This window comes from Lepisma saccharinum, chromosome 2 (assembly GCF_977018435.1).
Source record: "Lepisma saccharinum chromosome 2, izLepSacc3.1, whole genome shotgun sequence".
Classification (NCBI taxonomy): Eukaryota; Metazoa; Arthropoda; class Insecta; order Zygentoma; family Lepismatidae; genus Lepisma; species Lepisma saccharinum.
In genome coordinates, this window is record NC_139230.1 from 9,935,923 (window position 1) to 9,961,114 (window position 25,192).

The window sequence follows — 25,192 nt, forward strand, 5'->3', positions numbered from 1 at the left end:
TACACACTTATCATCGACTGAAATCTGTGGCCACGTTGGCGGACAGGAAAGTATTCGTCTTGAAACCAAGGCAGCTCAGCGGGTCAACCTCAAAATGACCCACATTCATATGCAAGGCTCTTTTCTGAAAGACGGTCGCATAAGTCTTCCCTTTTGAAGTTGGTAGATTCACGTTTCAAAGTCTTTCAACAATTGACCGTCATAAGTCATGAAAATGTTGCACTCGTGTCCTTCCATCACCCTCAACTTCAGAATAATTTGTCGACTGTCATATGCTACTTTATTTTCGGAGATGGAAGGTCAGTGGATCCTTCTTATCTCAAAGAGACACTGAATTTGACTGTTGTCGTGTCTCCACGTTATTCATTCATGACTCTTCAAGGTAAGTGAAGAAAATATCTGCCTTCTGTCATTTGCAGAGATTACATTTCTTTGTGTTTTCATGAGAAACTTTTACTTTCTTTGCTTACTAAGTAACTTGTGCAGAGGTATTGCAAAATGTAGCAGTTTAGAGTAGCAAACAGCGAAGACTGAGTAAGACATGACTTTGTCTTTATGTTCCATCATCATTTTCATCTCTTCATGATTCATCCCGATAGGAAGCTAGAAAAGTAATGAAAAGGTACCTTGGAGTGTTGAACAAGTAATGAAAATCAATTATTTCGAAAGATACAACGGATTTTTCCTACTACATCTTATTGTGTGTGGAAGTGTGTGTGGCATAATATTACATCGAACATTTTGATTCAAAATTTCAATGTTTCGCCACATCGTGTCATACCATACTAAACCATACCAAACAATAAATAAGTGTAAATTTTACAAGTTGACTGATACTTTCACATAGATTACATCAGAAAGATATAACGAAGATCCTAACCACAGAAATGTACAATTATGATCCCATGAATGAAACCTTTACAACGATATCGATAAGTTTTCACAAAATGTCAATCTACTTATAAAAGTACAGATCAACTTTTAAATCTGATGAGCCAAAGCGATTAGGACTGTAAAAATATGTAAGCCCACATAGGTCATGTAATCTATAATTAATTAAGTAGAAGCGTAAGATTAATTTCTCTTTATTTTGTATGACAAGTCTATTTTGTCCGATAAACTCGTGGGTGTAAAATTATAATTTGTACCACGTCCCTAGATTTCTTTCAATTTCTCGTCAGATCCTACTTACAGAATAACATGGCGAGATCTCTGGTTGGAAACCATGACAGGACATATTTAGTTGATTTGCTACAATTATTGGAATCTAATTATTACAGATTTGAACCACAAAGAGAGATACACTCATGCCATAATGACAAAGTCTGAACAATAACATTGGCCTGCTTAAATAAAATAATATTTTTCCTCCGCTGCCATCAAACAAAAACCTTCACCTGCTGCTTTGCAATGTAGTGGTACTTTTAATTCACAAATTCATAATTTATTTATTTATTTATTTATTTCCTTCAACAGAGAAATTTTCTCCTTTTACAGAAGGTAGCCAATAAAAATACAAATAAAAATAGAAATACATAAACAAGAGAAACACATAATATAATACAGTGAGACATAAGACAGGTAGAACACATACAAATATAATGTAATATAAATTACTAAACTATACTATAGAATCATATAACACTCATTAACACTCAATTAGCAATTTAGAAGCGCTTCACCCAATATAATTTATGTTATAAACACTTGTCTTAATATTTTTTTGTACTCATTGATTGAGATACTAAAATCAAGATTAGACTGCAATATAGATATTTTGTTGTATGCAAAGGACATTCTAAATAATGGCGAATTCTTGAATCTTTCTGTTTTAGGAATATCATAAGACATCAATTGCCGCAGCCTTAAGCCACATTTCTTTCCATTGAAACATATCTTTTGGAGAAAAGTAGGGTTATCTATGATGCCAGTCATTGTTTTGTACAGAAATATTTGTTGTGTTATTTCCCTTCTATTAATAAGACTTTCATAATTAAACTCATTAAGTAGGTCATTGTATGATAAGTTATTATAGTATGATGGTACATTATACTTTTTGTAATACAAATATCTTAAAAATCGTTTTTGAATTCTTTCAATTACCAACTCTTGGTATTTATAATATGTAAACCAAACATTAGAACCATATTCAAGCTTACTTCTAACTAATGCATTATACAAGAGAGAAATACTGTCTACATTAGTTAGATTCCTCGTATTTCTTATAAGAAAACCTAATGATCTAAATGCATTGTTTACCATGTATGATACATGTTTGTTAAAGATCATATTACGATCCATAATAATGCCTAGGTCCTTAATAAAATTTATTCTTTCAAGCTCTTCTCCACACATAAAATAGGAGATTTTAGAGGTATTTATTTTACTTGATAACTCCATAAAAGAACACTTCTTGATATTAAAATTAAGGTCATTGTTTATACTCCACTCATACACCATATCTAAATCTCTTTGAAGTTTCCTAATGTCTCCATCATTATTAATTTGTTTATAAATCTTTATGTCATCAGCATACATGAGACATTTAGATTCAATTTGTAATGGTAGGTCATTTATAAACAATACAAAAAGTAGTGGACCAAGATTCGATCCTTGTGGTACACCTGACTTCACAATATATTCAAACGACTTCGATTGTCTATAGGTTACATATTGTTTTCGACCATTAAGATGTGAGGCCATGAGAGCCAGAAAATCACTAGTAAACCCGAAACTTGAAAGTTTGCGTAATAAAATATTGTGATTAATTGAATCAAAAGCCTTAGCAAAATCAAGATAGATCGTATGTAAAGGTAATCGATTTTGAAATGCTGCATGAACATCTTGAACAAAATTAATTAAATTTGTTGTTGTTGACCTTCCAGGAATGAAACCATGTTGATTTTCATTTATGTAACATTTACTGTGATTCCAGATTCTTGTGTACAATACTTGCTCTAATATTTTGGCGGGCGCACAGAGAATTACTACAGGTCTATAATTTTCTATTTTACAGTTGTCTCCTGACTTAAAAATTGGGCAAACTCGAGTTGTTTTCCAGATATTCGGAAAAGTTTGATATTTTAGAACTAAATTGTATATAAAACAGAGTGGCTTCTATAGTATCTCTGCACATGCCTTTAATAAATAGGGTGGAATTTTATCAGGACCACTAGCTCTCTTAGGTTTCAATTTCTTTACAGCATCAAAATATTCTTTATCAGTAATTATATGATTTGATATAGAATATGATACATTCATTTTAACATCATCATGAATATCATATGAGCTTATACCTTTCGCATATACAGATTTGAAAAAAGACGCAAAACTATTTGCTACACTTTGACTTGTTTCCAATTTTCTATTTTCCAAAACCATAGTCTGTTTAGTACAGTTATATCTCCCTCTTTTATTTTGTATAAAGTTCCAGAAAGATCTTGTATTATTTTTAATATTTTCTTCGGTTTCTTTAACATACCTAGAATAAGCCCTTCGTACCATTGTTTTAACTATTTTTCTTGTTTCTTTATATAACATGTTATTTTCTTCAATGCATTTCATGGATTTCCCAGTGTCTTTCATACATTTCCTATAATACTCTTTTAATTTTAATGTTTCTATAATCTCTTTTGTAAACCAACAGGGATATTTATTATTCCTGTAAAATTTTCTTTTTGGTATAGTTGAGTCAAATACAAAATTTATTCTATCATAAAATAAATTAATAGCTGTTTCCACATCCTTTAATTTATATAGAGAATTCCAATCTGTATCGCGCAGCATTTCATACAATTTTTGGAAATTAGCCTTACAAAAATTATAATCCAATACCACTTCATTTTTTGTATTATTTCCTCTTTTTCTTAGATTTAATTTCATAATGAGAGCTGGATGGTGTAGATCTTCTTTAACAAGGGGTAGATCCTCTTTATTTACTACCATAGTACTATCATCATTAGTTAGTACTAAATCTAATGTTCTATTGTTAACATTTCGAACATCATTAATAGAGTGTAAGGAGTACAAATTCAAAAAATTTTCTAATGCTTTATAACAAGGCCCCCCTTTTTGAAGTTCGTATGAAGAATCAATTATTAATGGGAGATTGAAATCCCCAGCAATTATTACATTACTACCTAGCAATTCTTCGTTATTTTCAAAGAAATCATAAAATGCTGTGTATTGATCAATACCACTGTTTGGTGTGAAATATACGGTAACTATATAATAAACTACATTTTTTAGATTTACTTTGACACATAAAGAATCAAAATTATCGTGCAGAATAATATTCTTAGACATAATATTTTGCTTAATTGCTATAAGTACTCCACCACCTCTATTCCTATCTAATCTATCATGACGATAAATTCTATAATTATCAGTAAATAACTCATTGCTATATACACCTTTATGTAGCCAAGTTTCAGTAATAATAATTATATCATATTCATTTGCAATGTTATTTACATAGAATTGTTGTATCTTTGTGTTGAGCCCCCTTACATTTTGATAGTAAATTGTGACATTCTCAGAATTCGCCATTACATTAACTTCTCCACGTCTTCAATTGTTTTCAGTAATATTATATTTTGATCATCTTGATTTTTCTTTAGTTTGATATTTCCTGAATAATCAACCCATAAATAAGCATAATTCTTAGCATTTCTAATTTGTCTGGCCTGACTGAATATACGCTTTCTATAGGAAGTTAAAGATTGATTAATATACACCATGTCATTACTTGAGTAACCCAAGTGAGAAGTATTTAAATTTCTTTTTACTTTTCTCTTCTGAATAAACATATCTTTGTCAATACGACGAACAAATTTGACAACTATCCCACTTGACTTTTGATGTGGGAATTTTTTTAGCCTGTGACAAACATCTATCATGTCCTTTGTAATATTTAGATCTAAGGCTGTCCCTACATTTGCTACAACGTCAAAGGTATTTTCATTTGGTTGTTCAGGAACACCTTGAATTTCTAGGGTATTTCGCCTTCCATACTGGTCCAGTTCATCCAGATCCATCTTGGTTTCTTGAAGTTGTTTCCTTAATGTGATATTTTCTTGTGTTAATTGTTCAATTTTAGAAACACACATATCAAGTTTCTCATCTTGTTTCTTCATTAATTCTAAGTTCTCGTCTAATTTCTGATGAACATTATCTAACGATTTACCAAGTTCGCGTTCGGTATCAATATTTGTTTTCTTTAAGTTCATAACTTCTTCCTTCAAATCTCGGATCAGTTTGTAAATATCGTCGAGAGTTGGCAAGTCTGTCTGGACAGTTTCTAGGTGTTGACTTCCTCTTCTTTTTTTGCTACAAGGTTTACAACGCCATGTTTGCCCTGTAGATTTCATGTATTCGACATCAGTTTCATTTAATTGAGCGCATTTTAAGTGACATAATTTCACACAGTCAATACATTGAACTTTCACTTCCTGTCTTGACACAGCTTTGGTACATTCGACACAGGAACTCATTGCGATATCTCGAACGACTAGTGACTTCGCTCCACGTAAATCTTTTTTGTGACTGGCAATACTGTTTGTTTACTTTCTGCGTATCTTACCGCAAGGCAAATATTAACTGAATTGCTGGCTTAACTCATCATTATAATGAATAATTTATATTCAGTGTGCATTAGTAATACTTACTGTTCTCCGTGTCTTACTTTTGTTGCCATCACTCACTTCAAACTAGATAAATTTACACAAAATGTCGGAGCACCAAAGCCACTTCACTTCATACGTCCATCGCCACAGACTAATCTTACTGTCTTAAATAATTTATTCTTATTTATTCGGCATCCGAGTTAATTTCATTGATAACAATCAGTGCAAAGTGTTGAAGTGTTTCAGTGTATGGACTGAAGTACTTCTATTGTGGTTAATGCAATTCTAAACGTTGCCAAATATTGCTTAGTTTGTCATTTGAACGCATTTCAATCTTATGAAGTACTGAGCTCAGAGGTATGACTATGACCATGATTAAACAAATTCTAGATATTCCCATTCGGTAATGGATTGCAACAAAGGACTGTCATTATTTCACAGTAATCAGATTCGCAATCAAATACAGCAACCAATTTCTGAATCGGAATAATATTACTCTCACAAATCCAGGAACTGATGATCATGCACTGTGGTAGCTTTCTCGAGTCTCTTATAAGGTTAAAGAAGTTGATTACTGTTAAAATTCAAGGTCTGAAAAACTCTTTGGTTGATTAATTGTTTTAGTCCTATTCCTTTACTTAAGAAGGAAATATGTCAGCGGCATTTTCCGCTTTATCTACCAAAGCATTCCTTGTCATTATCGCAAGCATGGGCGTAGTAATGATAATGAATCTTGATAAAACTAGGATCATCTTTACTGAAATATTCTCATTCGACAGTCTCGGCCTTAAGTTTCCTTATATAGGTATGTTAATAGCGCTCGCCCTTTCACGAAAACTTGAAAAATGACAACAATATTTCTGGAAGTTATGCACGACCCATTTCATGCATCAGCTCATTGAATGAAGATCTTAAGAGCACACGGTAAGGCTTAAGTAGAATACCTCGAGGAAATCAGCAATAACATGATATATAATGCTTGCAACTTGCTTCTATGGTAGCAAACTATTATTATTAATGACTATGGTGACCAAGAAGGATGATAATGACCCGTTGAAGTCAGAAGGTCTGTAAAACAGATCAAATGATAACGGAAATTATGGCGTAGAACTGCTTCTTGGGAGAGCAGTTCTGTGGCTACGGAACTTGTAAATTATTACATATCGCCCAGGACAAGAGACCGCGATTCAAATGCTTACATGCTTAAAGCGTGTTGCGTTTGAGCGACCATTAGCAGGATATTTGTAATGATTATCTCGTATAGAGTTCTAAGGCTAGGCAATGGGTAAATGGTGCTCCAAAGGCTATGTTTTAAAAACGCATTTAGTTATTTGTTTGCTTGTGGTATAATTAGTGTCGGCTTTATGCAGAAGGGCTTAATCACAGAAGAACCTGCGCTTTTAGCGAAAAAGGGAGGCGAGGTTACAATAATTTGTTTCAATGTCCGCGCTACAGATCGAACCCGAGGCCCCCTCATGACAAGTCGCCAATAACTTTAGGGGTTTTTATTTCCATTAGCATTTCCTGTACATTATTCATCTGCAAGTCTTCAGAAAACTGCCACGAATATCTAACTTTGATCTCAATTATAATAATTATCATCCTTATAACTTTGTTAAACCTGTTTCACCCTTGATAACGGATAGGTATTTTAATCTATTTAATATTTATCTTTATTTAAAGTCAAATTTAGAATTTCATCGTGGATAAAATGATAACAACAAAGTATCTTCCACGTTCTCATTTGAACCGCAAAAATCACCAAATTGTGAATAAATTTTTAGATATTTTGTAAATTTAAGTATTAAAGCTCATGTTAGCTTGCTAAAATTGATATACATGACTAATTCAACGATTCAAAGTATTTTGACATCTTTTGACATCAGACATTATATATATATATATATATATATATATATATATATATATATATATATATTCTATATATCTATTGATACCAAAAGTGGCTTTATATACGAACTGCTCTATATTTTGCACACTCATACTCCGCGAGGTGTATGAGCTGCATAACACAGATGTTATGCAGTTGTGAAATTCATATGCAATTAAAGGTCCCAGTCACAGGCGTAACTACAGGAAGACAGGGTGCAATATCTCCTAGCTCTGAAGCAAAGATGGGTCGAACGACTAACAAGTTACTAATTTACAACAGAGTAAACGTTGGGAAGTCCCGTCAAAGTATTTATTTCTTAAATTAATATTATTGTCAGTTTCAAAAGAAATAAATTTAAATGTTTTCTTGATTGCTTGCTAGCCATTCCAGCATTAGCCCCGCCAAGAATACATTTGTTTAAACACAGTCATATATTTGCTCATAGTGATGTAATATACACGATGGCGAGTGCAATATGACTAGAAGTTTGATTGATCTGGTTTATTTTACTATCCTCTTCTTCCACTTTAGGATAATTGCGAAGATGAGGACGAGTGATGGTATGATGAAATTAATGAAGGGACACTCACAAAGAACACCCATGCTCATGCCGGGATTCGAACCCAGGCCCCCTAACATCGAAGCACGCTGTGTAAACCACTCCGCTAAGGAGGTAGCCGATGGCAAAACCAGACCTAGGTCTCTTCTTTCCCCTCCCAGGGTCGTCCCCAGGGCTAATCGGATACCGGGAGCCCAAGAGTTTCTCATGTAGTGACAGATGAAGATACATTCTTACATAAGATGACTTACGCCGGAATTCGAACGTGGGCCTTCCGCTTGCAGTCAGATGTCCACAGCGGCTCATCTAGAAGCTGCTAAGATTTCTCGGCGTTAACGACAACGGACTTCGAGGTGTTGCATCTATTCGTGTGTGACGCCTCTAATACCTCGAAGAGAACCGAGGCCTTTCAGAGAATATTGCTCTGCAAGTGCACGAACGTTACCTGCCCAACGTGACCTCTTTGAGTGCTTTTGAGAGTCCACGTCTTCCAGTTTTGTATGCCCACCTGCCTGTCTCTTGCTCTATGAGAATATGGTGATGATCAAGCCTTTGGAGGTGCCCGAGGAAGACCTGTTATTACCGGATGACAGGTTGAGAAGTTAGCATAAATCCACACTCATCATTGAAAAGGTTGCATTGCACTTGATTTACTGGTTGCGTTACCACTAACATCTCTCGCGTTCTTTAATGAAGGGCCGCGGATGTGACTCGTTGAATACAGGCGATGAGGTTCACGCCTATAGCTCCGAACTCAGACTGACGTCCAAGAAAAGCCGTCAGTTTCTGCCCTCCTTCATTTCCCCCAGCTCCGCGTTTCGCATGCTTGTATGTCTTATGTGTACATGCGTTTGAAGGGCTTCCCAACAAACAAGAACCACACGGCCTAAGGTTCTTTTTCTCCTCGCTCGCTGTGTCTTCAGCCACCATCCTCTTTATTTGGTGGATCCTCCTCGAGGTGTTACCACGATTAACAAGAGAGTTTTGAGTTTGGCAGGTAAAAACCCTCATTAGAAAATTATAATTTTTCCCTTTCTGGCCACTTCGACTGGTGAGCTCTCACATTACCCTCGGAACCAACTAAGTCACTCTATGTAATTATATGGTGACGGGTCATAGAGGATGGGGAACTTGACGTACCCAACAGACCTGGTCTTCCAATTTATCGCACAGTTGTCGACGCGCTAATCATTTGTCCAGAACGAGTTGACCGAAGCTTGCTCTCCGTCATGACTCAACATAATTCTACCAATAAGATGATGGTGTTGTTGGTAGTAGGGAAAAAAAAGAAAGAAAAATATACTTTTGTTGGCATGAGAAAAAATAAAAGACGTTAGGTGGTTGATGTGAGGAAGAATTGAAACCCGAGATGGATTTGGTACATTCTGATAGCCATCGGAGTTTTGGCCCCTTGCTTGTTTGTGTCAAACGCCCTAGAGGGAGAGAGGTTTACTCATAAAGATATACAAGCAATGATGACTAGTTGACAGTTTGCAGCTAGTCGAGACAAGAGAGTTGTTGCCGTCTTAAGCACCACGATCTTAAGCTCAAGAGATAGCGAATAGAATCGATTTACCCGTTTACAACCTCTGATGGGAAAACCCTTTACCGTTCGATTGATCACCAGAGGACAAATATTTTGAGAAAGGTGGAGACATCATGCTGAGCCAATGATATGTAACAAAGAAAATACAAAGCTTTCAAGTTCGGGCTGTAGAATTTGGCAATACCACCTACAACCGAGCAAATCGCACGCACGCAGTAGTATGCACAGACATTTCAAAGGGAGTATGAACCTAAGGTCTTCTGTTTTTCGAAGTTTAACGTTCTTGTCTGAAGTTTATTGACTCACATTAAATTTTGAAACAAAACGGAGTAGCTAAAATAAAATGGGCAATGCAAAATAAAATTGAATAAAATTAAATCCAAAAAGTTTGTTCAAGTCAGCGTTTTTAGTCCTCTTTCTCATATAGGCTAATTGACACTCGACCTACAGTTTAATGTGCAATGTACGAGGGCCGTTTGAAAAGTTCTAAGAATGACAAAGGAAAAAACACAGTTACCTGTTGAATTTGATTTTATTTTTCTACATAGTCTCCCTTGAGAACAATTAATTTCATCCAGCGATGTTCCAGCGCCATGATTCCATCACGAAACGCAGAATCCTCAAGGCTTGCAAAATAGTCCTCCACTGCCGCTTTTACGTCATCATCTCATGAAAATCGCTTTCCACCGAGAATTTTTTTAAACTTTGGGAACAGAAGAGAGTCATAGGATTCCATTGCAGGCAAATAAGGGGGTGTGGCAGCAAATCATACTTCAATTTCTTGATTTCTTGCCATTGCAACAATACACGTGTGTGGGTTGGCATTGTCCTGATGGATAATGATTTTCTTCTTCTTTAATCCTGGTATTTTTGCATGAACATTTGTATCCAGTCGGTCGAGAAGGTTATTGTCCATTGATGGTGGATCCAGTTTGAATATAATCTATCAAAAGAATGTTCTTCGCATCCCCAAAAATCGACGCTATGATTTTCCCTGCTGACTTGACAGCCATATCTTTCTTTGGTGGTGGTGAATCATTATGCTTCCATTTTTTGATTGTTCTTTTGTCTCTGGCGTCTAGTAGTGTATCTGTAGTGATGCATCTGGCCACAAAATCGGTTGTGTACTTCTTAAAACAGGCCAGACATTCATTGGACACTCGCATCTGCATTCAGTTCCTATCGACTGTCAACAGATACGACACTCATATTGCAGACATTTTTCTCATCCCCAATTGTTCCGTCAAAATAAGAAACATCCGTTCACCTGAGATGCCCATAGCTTCAGCAATTTCACGTACTTTAATACGACCGTCCTCCAACACCATACCATGAACCTTTTCAATAATTTCTGACGTCGTTGCTGATTTTGACCTTCCGCTACGTGAGTCATCTTCTAAGCTCTCACGACCATCTTTAAACTCGGTAGTCCACTTTGTCACAGTGGCAAATAAAGGAGCAGAGTCCCCTAAAGTGTCGTTCATATTGGCATGAATTTCAGTCGCCTTCATTCCCTTTTCATGAAGTACTCTATTACTGCACGGTGCTCAATGTTCTCCATTTTGTACTACACTCACACCTGCTCTGCTGTTCCTGCCTCTCGACATAAGACAAGGGAATGTACTTGGGTGATACTGTGAATGTCTTCCCGTGAAGGATGGTGGATTCCACTGGCATGCATAGTTCCGAACTGCTGATGCCATCTGTCGGTCATTCTTAGAACTTTTCAAACTGCCCTCGTACCTCCCCCGGGACGTCTAGCTTACAAGGCGACAGCGTTATCGCTTCACCATCGGGGAGGGCCCAAAATTGAAGCAAAAAAGTGAATACGAGCAAGTTGCACGGTGTAGTATCTCGACATGGGGATGCTTTCGGAATATTGTTAGTATTAGTAAGTTTAGGACTATAGGGATCGAGTCGTGAATGGTGAGTGTGTTGGACTTCGTTGTTGTCCTAAAACATTTATGTTTTCCGTACAACTTTAGATTTGAAATTTCTGATGGCAAAAAAAATGTTTAAAAATGAAGAGGTAGGTTGACTAAACAGATCAATTTCCAGTGTAAAGGTTCTATATTCGTACAACTTTTTGTTATCACTACTGTATCATCATCTAAATTGTTATTCTCTTTATAATTTGGTTAAAACTGAAAATGGACATTTGTTAACATTGTGTGAGAATCATTCCATTTAGCATATTTTATTTTATACCCTTTAAATTACATTTGCATTGATATGTTTTTTATTGTTTCAAGAGATTACTTGAAAAGCAAAATTAACGAAATTGAAACAAACAGCAAAAATAAAAAATATCAGAGATTTATATAAAGGTGTAAATGAATTTAGAAAGGGGTGGCAACCTAAAGTAAACTTGATAAAAGATAAAGACGGTGATTTTCTAGCTGACCCAACCGATATTCTAAATAGATGGAAGAACTACTTTAATGACCTTTTAAATGTCCGTGTAGGAGATAAATCAGAAGTAAATGAAGTCCACACAGCAGAACCTTTAGTTCCAGAACCTAACTTGACTGAAGTTAAAGATGCTATTAAAAGGCTAAAGAATAACAAAGCACCTGGCATTGATTTAATACCAGCTGAGTTAATTAAATATGGTGGAAATTCATTAATATGTCAAATTCATAAATTAATTTGTTTAATATGGAATAAAGAAGAAATCCCTCACCAGTGGAAAGAATCCATAATTGTTCCTGTGTTTAAAAAAGGTGATAAAATGAACTGCAATAATTACCGTGGTATTTCTCTACTCTCAACAACATATAAAATATTATCTAACATTCTTTTAACAAGACTAACCCCATATGCTAATGAAATTATAGGTGATTATCAATGTGGATTTAAACGTAACAGATCAACTACAGATCAAATATTTCACATCAGACAGACACTTGAAAAAAAGTGGGAATATAATCAAAATGTCCATCAGCTATTCATTGATTTCAAAAAAGCATATGATTCGGTCAAAAGAGATAAATTATATAATATATTAGTAGAGTTTGGAATACCTAAGAAGCTTGTTAGTATGATAAAAATATGCACCAGTGAAACAGAAAGTAAAATTCGTGTGGGTAATAATATGTCTGACAAATTTACAATTCATGATGGGTTAAAACAAGGAGATGCATTATCTCCATTGCTCTTTAATTTTGCCTTAGAATATGCTGTTAGGAAGGTAAAAGAAACTAAAGAAGGACTAAAATTAAATGGTGTGACTCAGTTGTTAGCATATGCAGATGATGTAGACTTACTCGGGGATGATGTGAATACAATTAAGATTAATGCTAAAATATTTTTCAAAACTGCTAAAGAGATAGGTTTGGAAGTTAACAAAGAAAAAACTATATATATGCTTACAGGCCGAAACCAAGTGTTAGGTAATAATCAAAATCTAATTATTGATAACAACTCGTTTGAACCAGTTTCCAAATTCAAATACTTAGGAGTAATATTAACAAATGAAAATTATATTAAAGAGGAAACAAAAAGTAGGCTTAATTCAGAAAATGCATGTTACTTCTCTCTTCATAAACTTTTGTCTTCTCGTTTAATATCTAAGAAACTAAAAGTTAAAATATACAAAACAGTAATTTTGCCTGTAGTATTATATGGGTGTGAAACTTGGTCCCTTACATTGAAAGAGGAACATAAATTGAGAGTATTTGAAAATAAGATCCTTAGGAAAATATTTGGACCTAAAAGGGATGAGGAGACTGGTGAGTGGAGAAGGTTACATAATTTAGAACTACATAATTTGTATTCATGTCCAGATATTATTAGAATAATTAAATCAAGAATACTTAGGTGGGCAGGCCATGTGGCACGAATGGGAGAGGAAAGAGGAGTTTACAGGATTCTTGTTGGGAAACCTGATGGTAAGAGACCTGTAGGAAGGCCAAGACGAAGATGCAGGGACAACGTTGAGATGGACCTAAGGGAAATCGGTAGGGATGGAAAAGAGTATATAGATCTTGCTCAAGATAGGGACAGATGGAAGGCCTGTGTTGCTGCAGCCATGAACCTTCGGGTTTAAGAAGGCTAGAGAGTTAGTTAGTTAGTTTATTGTTTTAAAGGTAACACAGAACAGTTGCTTGAGCGTTTACTTCGTAATAGTGGATTTTACGGCACGAATTAACAAATTGGTAGAATATAAGCACTATATGGATTTACACCTCAATATCAGTTAACAGATGTTTGTGATTAGCGTCTAATTCTTGTTTAAGAGAAACAATGGAACAAATATATTCAGAAGATATTAAAAGTTATTCAGAATTTGAGACCTGACTCAAAATTTAACACGCATATACATAGTAAGAATAACATAGAAATAATAATGTATATTATTGATATAAAAATGTACAGTAGACCTAAGTTGTAAGTATGATGATTTTAAGTATAAACTATTTATTATAATTCAACAGGCGTACCATTTTTCTATATAATTTGTTGTCATAGATTTGGACAACTTACATGGTAAACCTTTCTATTTGTATTATTTTTCCTAACATAAACCATATTTTAATCTTTAAACGCCTGTTGTGGTGCAGAAGCACTCGACGTTTTAAGAAATAGATGGAAGAAGAAATGAAATTCTTAGAACTTCCCACATTTATACGACACGTCTAACAAAGAACTATTCGGATGCAAGCAATAATGTGCAGGCTGTTGAAAGTTGATAAGATGGTTGCCCTGGGTACCTGTGAAGAAGCGTTTCAGTCGATTACAGACAGCCAATCACTGGCCGGATGATGGTCCCTTTAGCTTGAAGGTAGTTGCCACAAAGAATGGGACACTTGTTGAGAGGGGCAAATTAACACCCTTAGGCCATAATAGCTGACCAGAATACCAAGCACGTGTTAAAACTCTTCACGGTGATCCGCACGCATGAACTGGCTTTTATTCGGCGAACACACATTGTGCGTGACTCTTTGTATTGGCCGAACAAGTATTGTATTTATATTTGCTTTATTTTGTCGCATTTCTTCATTTTTGTTTCATCACGACGATGAGGATGGATGGTGATTTAATGAATTGAATGAAGGGGCAATCACACACATCGACAGGACACAGAACAGAAACCTTACAGAGGATTATATTGGCTCTGGGACCAAGCACCCCAATCTCGTTTTCTTGCTTGAATACAGTTTCTACACTGTATTACGTGCAAGAATGGTTGATATTGAGTGTCTTTCGAAAGGTTCAGATCCTTACATGCCCGCTCACACAAAAATATGTGTGTGTGTGTGGTTCTAACATTTTGCTGGAGAGCAAGCAAAGAAAGCATATATTCATGTAAAATGTACTACAAATTATTCGCATCTTAAAGCTTCTTACATTTGTTTTTATTAATAGTATCTTATTAAGAGTAATATACGCGCCGTACACACACATACATACATACATACATACATACATACATAGACACATATGTATAAGGTCTATCCGATGGCTCGTCGACTTTAAATAAAGGGATACCCAGTGGAGGCACATTGCATAATGTTTCAGATTCCACTTTAAACTATAGGATTAGCCTATCTGCGCATAAAGTGTGTGTGTACATATTGCATATTATATACTCATTGAAGTTTATTCCAGAGTGGTTAAAGTAGCGTGCTACGACACGAGGCGTCCTAGGTTCCAAATCTAGGTAAGACATGAATGTGTATTATCCAGCTATAAATTCCATTAGTTTATCATTCATCCCTTTCGTCAAAATTAACCTAGAAAGTTAGAAAACCGATGTGAAATAAATAGGGAAGAAAAACATAAAACTATAGAGCAATGCTACTTAGACTAAATATATTTAACTTGAGTTTAATCACGCAGAAGGAAATGGATACGGTTGCATACTTGTACCGTTAATTTAACAGCGATGAGGAAGATGAATGGACGGAAGATGGTAAAAAAAGATTAAATAAAAGAAAACTTTGCCAGGATGGTCAAGCTCGGAGTCACATTTTGAATTCAATACAGCATATATAAGTGTGACAGCAGTGGACACGTTTGCTCGGTTTGGAGTGGAACAGATGATTGGAGAGTTCATTTAACCAAACTTGATCCTTCCATCACAGTATCTCAAGCACAGGGCTCTCTGAAGAAAGAGTTTGTTATTATGAAACACAACAACAAAACCATGTCGCATCCATCATGACTGTCAAAAAGACAAGAATTAGAATCGCCGTTCCAGAAAACTAACCTAACGAAGCGAGTTAACGAAAACGGCAAATTTTCCTAAGTTCGCTTTATTATTTTTACACATTTTTATCGAGATATTAACACTGCGATACAGTGGATTGGTATTTTTGTACCATGTGAAATTCATCTTGAAATTTGTGACTTACCAAAATAGGAATAGTCTGGCGAAAGTCGATACTTGCAAGGCCTTCCATTAACTCTTTCGTTGAGTCAGATACCGGATATTATGACGTAACAACTCGACCAAAAGCGCACTCAATGTAGATTTTAGCTGAATATATCCCGCATTTCTCTAAAAACAATAAAACAAAAATGAGTATTTGTTCATAACATTTAACATTAGTTTAACATTTGCAAAATTTGTTTTCCTTGTAAAAAAGTGCAAATTTCAACTGTCACATTAATATCAACTACAGCAGATGAAGTGGGCTTTAACGAGTTGATAAACAACAGAAAGACAACAGTGTCCCCAAATGTTTGATATTTTCATTATTTAGCGTTGCTATTCTGCCACATTTGGCTAATCGCTACGATGAGGATGTTATGATAAAATTGATTAAGGGACACGCCCAAAGAACGCTGTCAACCTCCGTGACAGAGCGGCTATCACAGCTCGCTACCTTGCCAGAGGTCCCGGGTTCGAGTTCCGGCCTGGGCATGGGTGTTTCTAGTCAGTATCCCTTGATCAGTTTCATCATATCATCACCCCTCCTCATCGTCGCGATTAGCCAAAGTGTGAGAAAAGAAACGCTAAATAACAGAAATCAATAAAAAAACAAAGAATAGTCATGACCAACCCGGGATTCGAACCCGGGACCCAGGTGTCGTGTGCTGACCCCTCCGCCACGGAGGTTGGCTTAGGTTTCATTTGTGTAAAGCGCTTTCAGAGAAGCACCGAAGAAGTTCTACAGAGCGATTCTATGTTGCATTTAGATTTAGTTTATACAGTGAACATATAACGTTAGTTTACATCGAGTTAAAAGTTAGAAATTGTGACCTGGGTAAAGAAAGGATATACCTTCTACATATCCAGACGACAACATGAACATACCTATTAAGAAAGAAATATATCAGAAAAGAGCAATGACACAGGCTCTGAAAAAAATCAAAATACTCAGCAACGAGGCAAATACAGTAACGTATGTGACACAACGGAAACTATACGCTACGATACTGGAGAGGGAAAGGGGGAAATGGGAGGAGGGAAGGGTTAAGGCGATAGAGGAGGCCGTGCAACAGCGAGACGCAGCGCAGCTATGGAGAATAATCCGGAACTTAAGAGGGAAGGAGTACAAGGAGGCGGAGATTACCCCCGAAACGTGGGAACGACACTTTAAGGGAATAATGGGAACAAGGGAGGGAGAAATAAATACACCTGGGAACGAGGGAAAGTACTTGGGCACCTTCGTACCAATTCTAGATGAAGAAATAACAGACAATGAATACTCTTTATCAATCAACTGGCTAAAAAACGGGAGGCGGCAGGCAGATTATCAAGGGCACAAATAAAAACTCACTGATGGCGAAAATGGGCAGGGAAATTATGAATGGGCTCTACCGGAAGGGGCTGTTTCCGGAAAAATGGTCTGATACCATCATTTGCCCCATCTACAAGGGAAGGGGGGGAAAAGCAATTCTAACAATTACAGGGGGCTCTCATTACTGTCGGTACTGAGCAAAGTGTACTGCCAGATATTATATAGACCCTTACAAAAATGGCGCGAAATTTTTGATGTACTTTCTTTCCCCTCTCCAAGCTGGATTTCGGAAAAATTTTCAGGCAATAGACAATGTAATTGTATTGCAGACATTGATACAAGAAAAACTGGATTTCGAAAAGGCGTTTGACAAGGTTAACAGGCAAATGTTGTTGGCAAAATTGCGGGATGTTGGGGTATCCGCCAGAATGATACGATCTCTCCAAGCGGCATATGAAAAGGTTTTGGGTAAAGTGCGGGAATGAGGGCGTTACAGGTGCAAATGAATCAATACTGGGGGTGAAGCAGCGGTGCGTTCTCTCCCCTCTGCTGTTTGTCCTCTTCATCAACGATATCGTGGAGGAAATAGCGCAGAAAGACACGGACCCACCAACGATATCCGACATAAAGGTACCGCTTCTGTTGTACGCAGACGACCTGGTACTGATTTAGAACACAACAGCAGGTCTACACAACGGTCTAGACGCATTATATGGATATTGAGAGAAGTGGGTCTTGCGAGTAAATATCAAGAATATAAAAATAATGGTATTTAAGAGTGGGTATGTATTTGGTAAGAATGAACAATGGAAATACGGAGGGACAAGTGTCGATAGGGTGAAACAGTACAATTATTTAGGCATGGTGATGACAATGACGGGCAGGTGGGCAAGGCACGTACGCAGGAATACATGTATAGCAATGTTTGCGTTGGAAAAAACAAGAAAAATAAAATCCAAAGTACCAAATATACCAATCAAAACTCTGGAGGGGGTCTACGAGGCCTCAGTTAAGGCAACACTATTTTATGACATCGAACTATGGGTCTGGGAGGGAGGGGAAACCGTAAACGTCGTACAGCCTAGATTCCTAAAAGAAGGACTAGGTGTAGGAAGGGGCACTTAGGGGCATGTGGGGCACTTAGAGAAATGGGAAAATTAAGAGAGGAAGTGGATGCCAAAATGAGGAGCATTAAATACTGGGCAAAACTGATCACCAAGGAGGGGGGAAATTTGAAGAAACTCGGTATACAATCACAGATAAGTGGGGGTAATGGGAGGCAATGGGTAGCAAAGATAAAGACGGAATTATACGGTATAGGGCTGGGATGGGTGTGGGAAGAGGGAGTAGAGGGGAGAATTGATATGCAGATGCTAGGGCCATACGTGTCAGACTGGAAGACATTAAAAAACAGAAAATGTTGGCAGAATGCGGCTCAAAAATGTCGTTAAAATCAGTGAAAATAGTGGATACAGATCGAGAATGGGGAAGGAGGAACTACGTGGATTTGTGTGAGACAATGAAAGGTCAGGATTGGCCTGGTTCAGATTGGGGAGATGGACACAAGTTAAACTAAAACGGGATGACGGGAGCGTAGAATGCCCGTTATGCGGTGAAGACGAGACGAAATTTCACATTCTCCTCCAGTGCAAAGAAACAGGGGAGGCAAGACAAAAATATATCGGGGAAAAAAGGAAGCTAACATTGGGAACATAATGACAACAGTTATTAGGAGGGAGAGACAGAGATGGGGGAGGCGCAAATAAGGAATCTGGGAACTTTCCTACACTATGTCTGGGCAAAGAGAGCAAAGAGGCTCAGTGGGGATAGCGAAAATGTGTGAAAGGGGGCTACTAAATAAATAAATAAATCTGAGAAAATTTAGGAATCACTCAGGTAACAGTGCAAGTGTAGTGAAAGAATGTAAATGAAGGACGGTGTTTGTGAACCCCCAAGCAATATGAATGTGGAAGTAGACTGAGAGGGGGAAGGGTGTAGGAAAATCGCACTATTTTTTTATCCTTGTATGGTATGCACAGCTGTAAAGGCTCATACTTGAAATAAATTCTATTCTATTCTATAAAGATTGTACAAAGACCAAGTTGGAGAAGCAGGTTTGAATTCAACGCAATACTAAGTAAGAATCTAAGACGTAATCGATATCATCTGTGCTGCCTACATTCATCATAAGAGGCATCAGACCTTCCTAATGAACCAGATATTCTGGACAGCGGCACTATCATGGATTTGTACTTACGCAGTGAACCTTGATTGCAGTCCAATCGTTGGTCTCCTGCAACGCTTGTGGAAAATATGTGAACAATTATACTACAGTTATACTAGTATAAACGAACTGAATCCTCCGAAAAGGACTTGAGCCCAACATCCATACTTAAGTACTTTAATTAGAGATGTTCGTGCAATTAGAAGCATATAAATATCTAACGTGGACTGAGTTGTAGTTCACGTCAAGAAATGTGAGTCTCCAGAGAATAATGCTCTACTTATAATCACTGATATCAATAATTTATAAGATGGTGTATCCTCTAGTGATTCTTCATTTGCGAGATTTTGTACCTCACTGAGAAAATGTACCCAGTTGGATTTCTATGTTGTGTTGGAGAGTGGGCTTCAATTGGCTTCTAATTAGTGCTTGAAAGACGTAACGAACTGTAATAAGGTAGGAATATCTAAGCCTGATGTTCATAAATATTTCCATTTAATGATGTTGACATAAATTGGGCCTAGTTTGTAATTTTGTTCTTGAATTAAGGTAAACGTGCTCTTGTAACCGATGGCCACCACCTCGAGATGTGCTTGGCAAGGGAAAAGCAGGCATTGAAAGTTACTCGGTGTCCCAATGAAATAAGGTTAGATTAACATTAAGCCCTGACATTTTTACTGAAGAAACAAAACTACTATGTGTCTTCAATTGGCATATATCAGACTGAATGTTTCTTTATTGGTGCATCTCGGTACCTTTGTATTATATCATTGACTTTCAAAAGCCGACCTCCACACAGAAAAGTAAATGCATCATCTGAAACAAAAAAATGCATAAAGTCTGCAGCTCAGACCAACTGATGCATCTTCACAGGGAGAAATACTCACTTGCATCATATGATGTACTTTGGTGTTATATTTACGAAATACACAAATGCATCAAACTCAAACCTGATTCTTCGCAGAGGCCATAAAACACCCTTTAGTGCATCAACCTATGCATGTCTGGTCAATAGATATGATGCATTTAGTGTTCTGTGTGTCCGTTGCGGAGTGGTTAGTATTTTTTATTTATTTCTGAAATGCGAGCCCACAGGCTGTACGCATACATACCAAGTGCTAGTTTACAATTATGTAAAGAGATAATGTTACATGAATAACTCTATATCCATACACACATATACAGGGTAGAGTTCGTGTTCACTCTACAGCAGAGGAGCGTTACCGTAGTACACCTATACAGGATGGAAATCACAGAAGTCACTCCTGTCCCGGATGCTGTCCCCCTATCCTCCCCCCTATCTCTCCTATGTCATGTCATACCCTTCAGTTTTCCTTCGTTCCTTCCAGATAGTGTGCAGTACAGCAAGCTACGATGCAAATGGTCCCGGGTTCGAATCCTGTCCTGGGCGTAGATGTTCTTTGTGAGTGTGCTTTCATCAATTTCATCCTATCATCACCGATTAGCCAAAAGTGGCAGAAGAGCAAAGTAAAATAAACCAAATAAATCAATCAATATATGATCAGGTAAGAAGTACGTTGATTCTTGTGTGGTGCATATTCCCAGTACTCTGTCCGTCTGTAGCACTTTGTCCATTTTTTACTTTGTACATTTATCAAGATCTACCGCTAAAGTGTGCTACATCACAATTTCATTTTATTCATCATTACGCTCATGCTCACGCTCTCAAACCTACAAACTTCATGTTACTTAAATGTCAAACTTAGTTTAAAACACCTGAGGCGTTGTTGTACAACCTCAGTTCCGTTTCAACACCAGGGGGTGTTAGGTTACACCGCTTCTGGGTTTTCGAAACCTAATTATCATTTCTCACAATGTGCTGATATGGTTCGTGACATAATTTAGCGAATTGAAGAAAAAGCATTTCAAGGAATTATATATCCTCCTGAAATATTAACGCCTCTTATACTGCCTCGTACTCTAACTCGAGGTTGTAAGTAACCTCACCTTCAATTTACGTGGCAGCCAAATCTTGCATCTACCAAACGCCTGCACCTCGGACCATTTTGTGACCATTCCATCTTTCCCCAGAGAACAAGTGGGAGGTTCTCTTATCACGATAACACATCTTCATCAATTCTTGACACCAATTCCGAAACAGCAGCTCGAAAACAGTGCTACACCGCACCTTATTAAAACGTGTCAAGTGCTGGGGGCAAAAGTAATCAAGCATCTGAGATATATCCCCAGTTATTACCGGTACCTCGTAACTCACTTTCATGGCCCTATTCGTTACCATTTTGACAAACGATTCTTATAGTCAGGCTGGCTACAAGAAATGTTATCTTCTACACTCCGGAATGCCTCATAGTTGTACAGGGAAGTCAGTCGTCTGTCATTTCACTGCACTGAAGAGAATATCTAGTTGCCACATGGATAGAAGCGATAAGAACTACATGGAAGGAGTATCAAATAGATAAAATAACACAGAAAATATTTTTTTCTAGCATGACTCAAATGCCAACAAAGACCTGAATAAGTTGTTCCATCTTCTAACCGTCATATAGCTTTATGCACACAATGCATACCTATATATGTCCAGGCTGTCCGGGAAAAAGGACTTAAGTCAAAAAATGCAATTTTATAGCAGGAAGTTACTTATGTTTATTCTATTAATAGCAAACCTTATAGATATGATATACATGTTGGATCATCACTGTTTAGTGTCTTTACACATGCCCAATACAAAATTTTACTTTTCTAATTATTACAATATTACAAAATTATAATATTTAAAAAAATGATTCAGACTGACATAAATGAAAGCAACAGAAAATCGCAATTTGTGAATGAAGTGCTTTTTCCCCAAACACCCTAGATATATTAATCCACATGCTGCAGTGTTACCTTTAGGTGTAATATGGAGAAACTAAAGGGCAACAAAACAAAAGATGCATTTTTGATGATGATTTTGAGAGAAAACACGTGGAAATTGAAGTTTTTATAACTAGGTTTACAGGTTGCAACATCACGCGGAATCAAATACACTTGCCTTGTATTAAGAATGTGTGGGGGCGGGGGGAGGGGTTTCCGGAAGAACTATTAGAGAATCCTTTTAAATATGAATGATGGAGTTTATGAGTTTGAGTTCTTGTTTTCAAGTTCACTTCATGCACTGAAAGGCTAATCGGGACTGGAGTTACAGTGTAAAGTAGGAGCCGAATCACTATGCGCCTCTACCGGCTATCGAACCCGGGGCCCTTGATAACAAAGGGACGACGTTACCACTGCATTATAGGGAAGGCACTGATGATTTTTTTGTGTTTTCCGAAACATGTAATGCACAAACATGTTACAGAATTTTGAATTTTGTAGTATAAATCCTTATGTATTGCGACACGAAAGATTGCTTATTGTGTTTGCTTGCTACTAATTTACATTTTGAAATTCAACAAAAAAAATAATATTCAAATTCAAGTAAACGCGTATAGAAAATCTGTCAGGTGTTAGTATACTTAAAAAGGAAAAGTACCGAGTGTTTGGTTTCCTTGAATAGAAATTGATTCCCTAACAGATCACACTTAAGTTCCAATCAATACCCGTTAAAAATAAAAACTGTCCACGTTTTACACTGAGCAAATATTAATGTAATAGAGCAAAATATAATTACGGACAATTGCACATGTTAATAAAATTTTGTTAATTCAACAGGTTGATTTACAACCAAAAAGTTTACATAAATTATAATCCAGTGACATCAGAGAAAGAACAATTGATATCACGCCTGTCGCCTACATGTCTCCAAGTACAAAATACATTCCATAATTGAATGGTTTATTAACTTTTAACTGAAACATCCTCAGGTAAATATCGTCAACAGGATGTGGTACCAGTTACACGAATGTAAACTTCCTGCTACGACAACAATGGCGGTGACTAAAGTTATGAGAGAGCCACACTGCTGTCAAGGTTAAATTTTTCTTCTAGAGGGTGAGGCAAAAGTTCAGCACCACCCTTTTAATTTGAAAACTGCTTGACGGAGGACGATGAAACTTCGGATATGGAGGCGGGGGGCACACCAGATGGGGCTAGTACGAATCATGCAGCGGCGTATACTCTGGGTCATCTAGGTAATCGCAGATGACCCGGCTGTATTTCTTTCTTTTTTTAAAAAAAATATATATATACATTTCTTCGCAATATTCTTCCAAACCAATTTCGATGCATACATTTCTTTGCTTCAAGCGCGTCGCGAATGCTTCCAACCGTTTGCCGCTGAATGTCCGGGAACCTTTCTCCAGCCGGTGGAATGACGTTAGGGAATCTCACCCTGACGTCATTCCACCCGCTTCTTTTACAACCCTTGGCGAGAAGAGAAAGAAAAGAGGGGGGGAGGAAACTCTGCTTCTCAGGCGTGCCGATTCCGTGGCCAGGGTAAGCTCCTTCTGGTGAGAGTCCACCGGTCTCAACCCCTAGAGTTTGCCTTTCCTTCCGCTGGCGACCATTGACCTCCTACAACCCTCCTCCACAATTCTCTCCCGAAGGCTATGTCGTCGCTAAACACAGAAACTGTGTTTTTTATGGCAGGGACATTTCTCAGGAACGGGAATTTTGGGTTCACAAATTGCCTTCTGTAAGGGAAATAGGGAAAACATACCCGGTAAAGTGCGAAGAACAGGAAAATATGAATAACATAGGCAAACCAATTCTACGCTAATTTTCACTATACATTTACTTCTGTCTTGCTGATGTCTGTTACAAAAGGAAAAAGCTTAAATATTGAAGATGAAGCAAACTAAATTAAAATTCAAAACTTAAGCAATTAATGCACCTATAAGCTGACTCCCCCCATTCTTGTATTTGCAAAAATAGTGATTGTTTCTTCTCTCTAATCTTCAAAAGCAGGGAGAGTACTTCCTTCACGGAACTGAATATTTTTTAAAGGTAAAAAAGGTAAAGTGCTCCCCTGCGCATAGCACCACGCCATGAAGGCGTATAGGGGGTGTGGGGGTAACGCCCCACACTTTCTTGATCCGGTCGTATTCGACGCTGGGTGGGCGCCGGGGCCGCTTCCATCGTTAGAAAAGTTCCCGGATTTGAACCGCCGGGGATCGAACCCGGGACCTTTAGCATGGTAGTCAGACGCGTCACCGATTGAGCCACCGCGGCCACACGAATATTTTTTAAAGGAAAATATATAAATAAATTACATATATTTTAGTTTATTTAAGTTCCTATTCCACCTTTTTAGATTAATAGTGATGAAGATGAACGACTAAAACATAAGGAACAAACACATCAGGCACGTAGCCAGGTGGAGGACTCGGGGAGCTGAAATCCCCTCCCCGAAATCATTCATATATCTAATTTAAAAAGTGTATAGTGGTAATTAATTTTACTTCATTTGCAGATTAAACACCTTGCATAATACGTTGTAATTATCTGAGATTTATCTTCAGAACTTCTACCCCCACTTTTTCAACTTTATGATGCGGCTGGTAATAAGGGATGAGTACCCTCTTCTCCACCCCACCCCAAAATAAATTTCTGGCTCAGGCCTGCACTGATTCGAACTTTTAAAACCTGTCATTGCAGGGAATTTGGAGCTCGGAAAGGGATTTTTTTTTATCATTCATAGGGAATTTCATTCTGAGTCCTGGAGTAAGTTGAATTTTGCACTTAAATTAATAATGAGG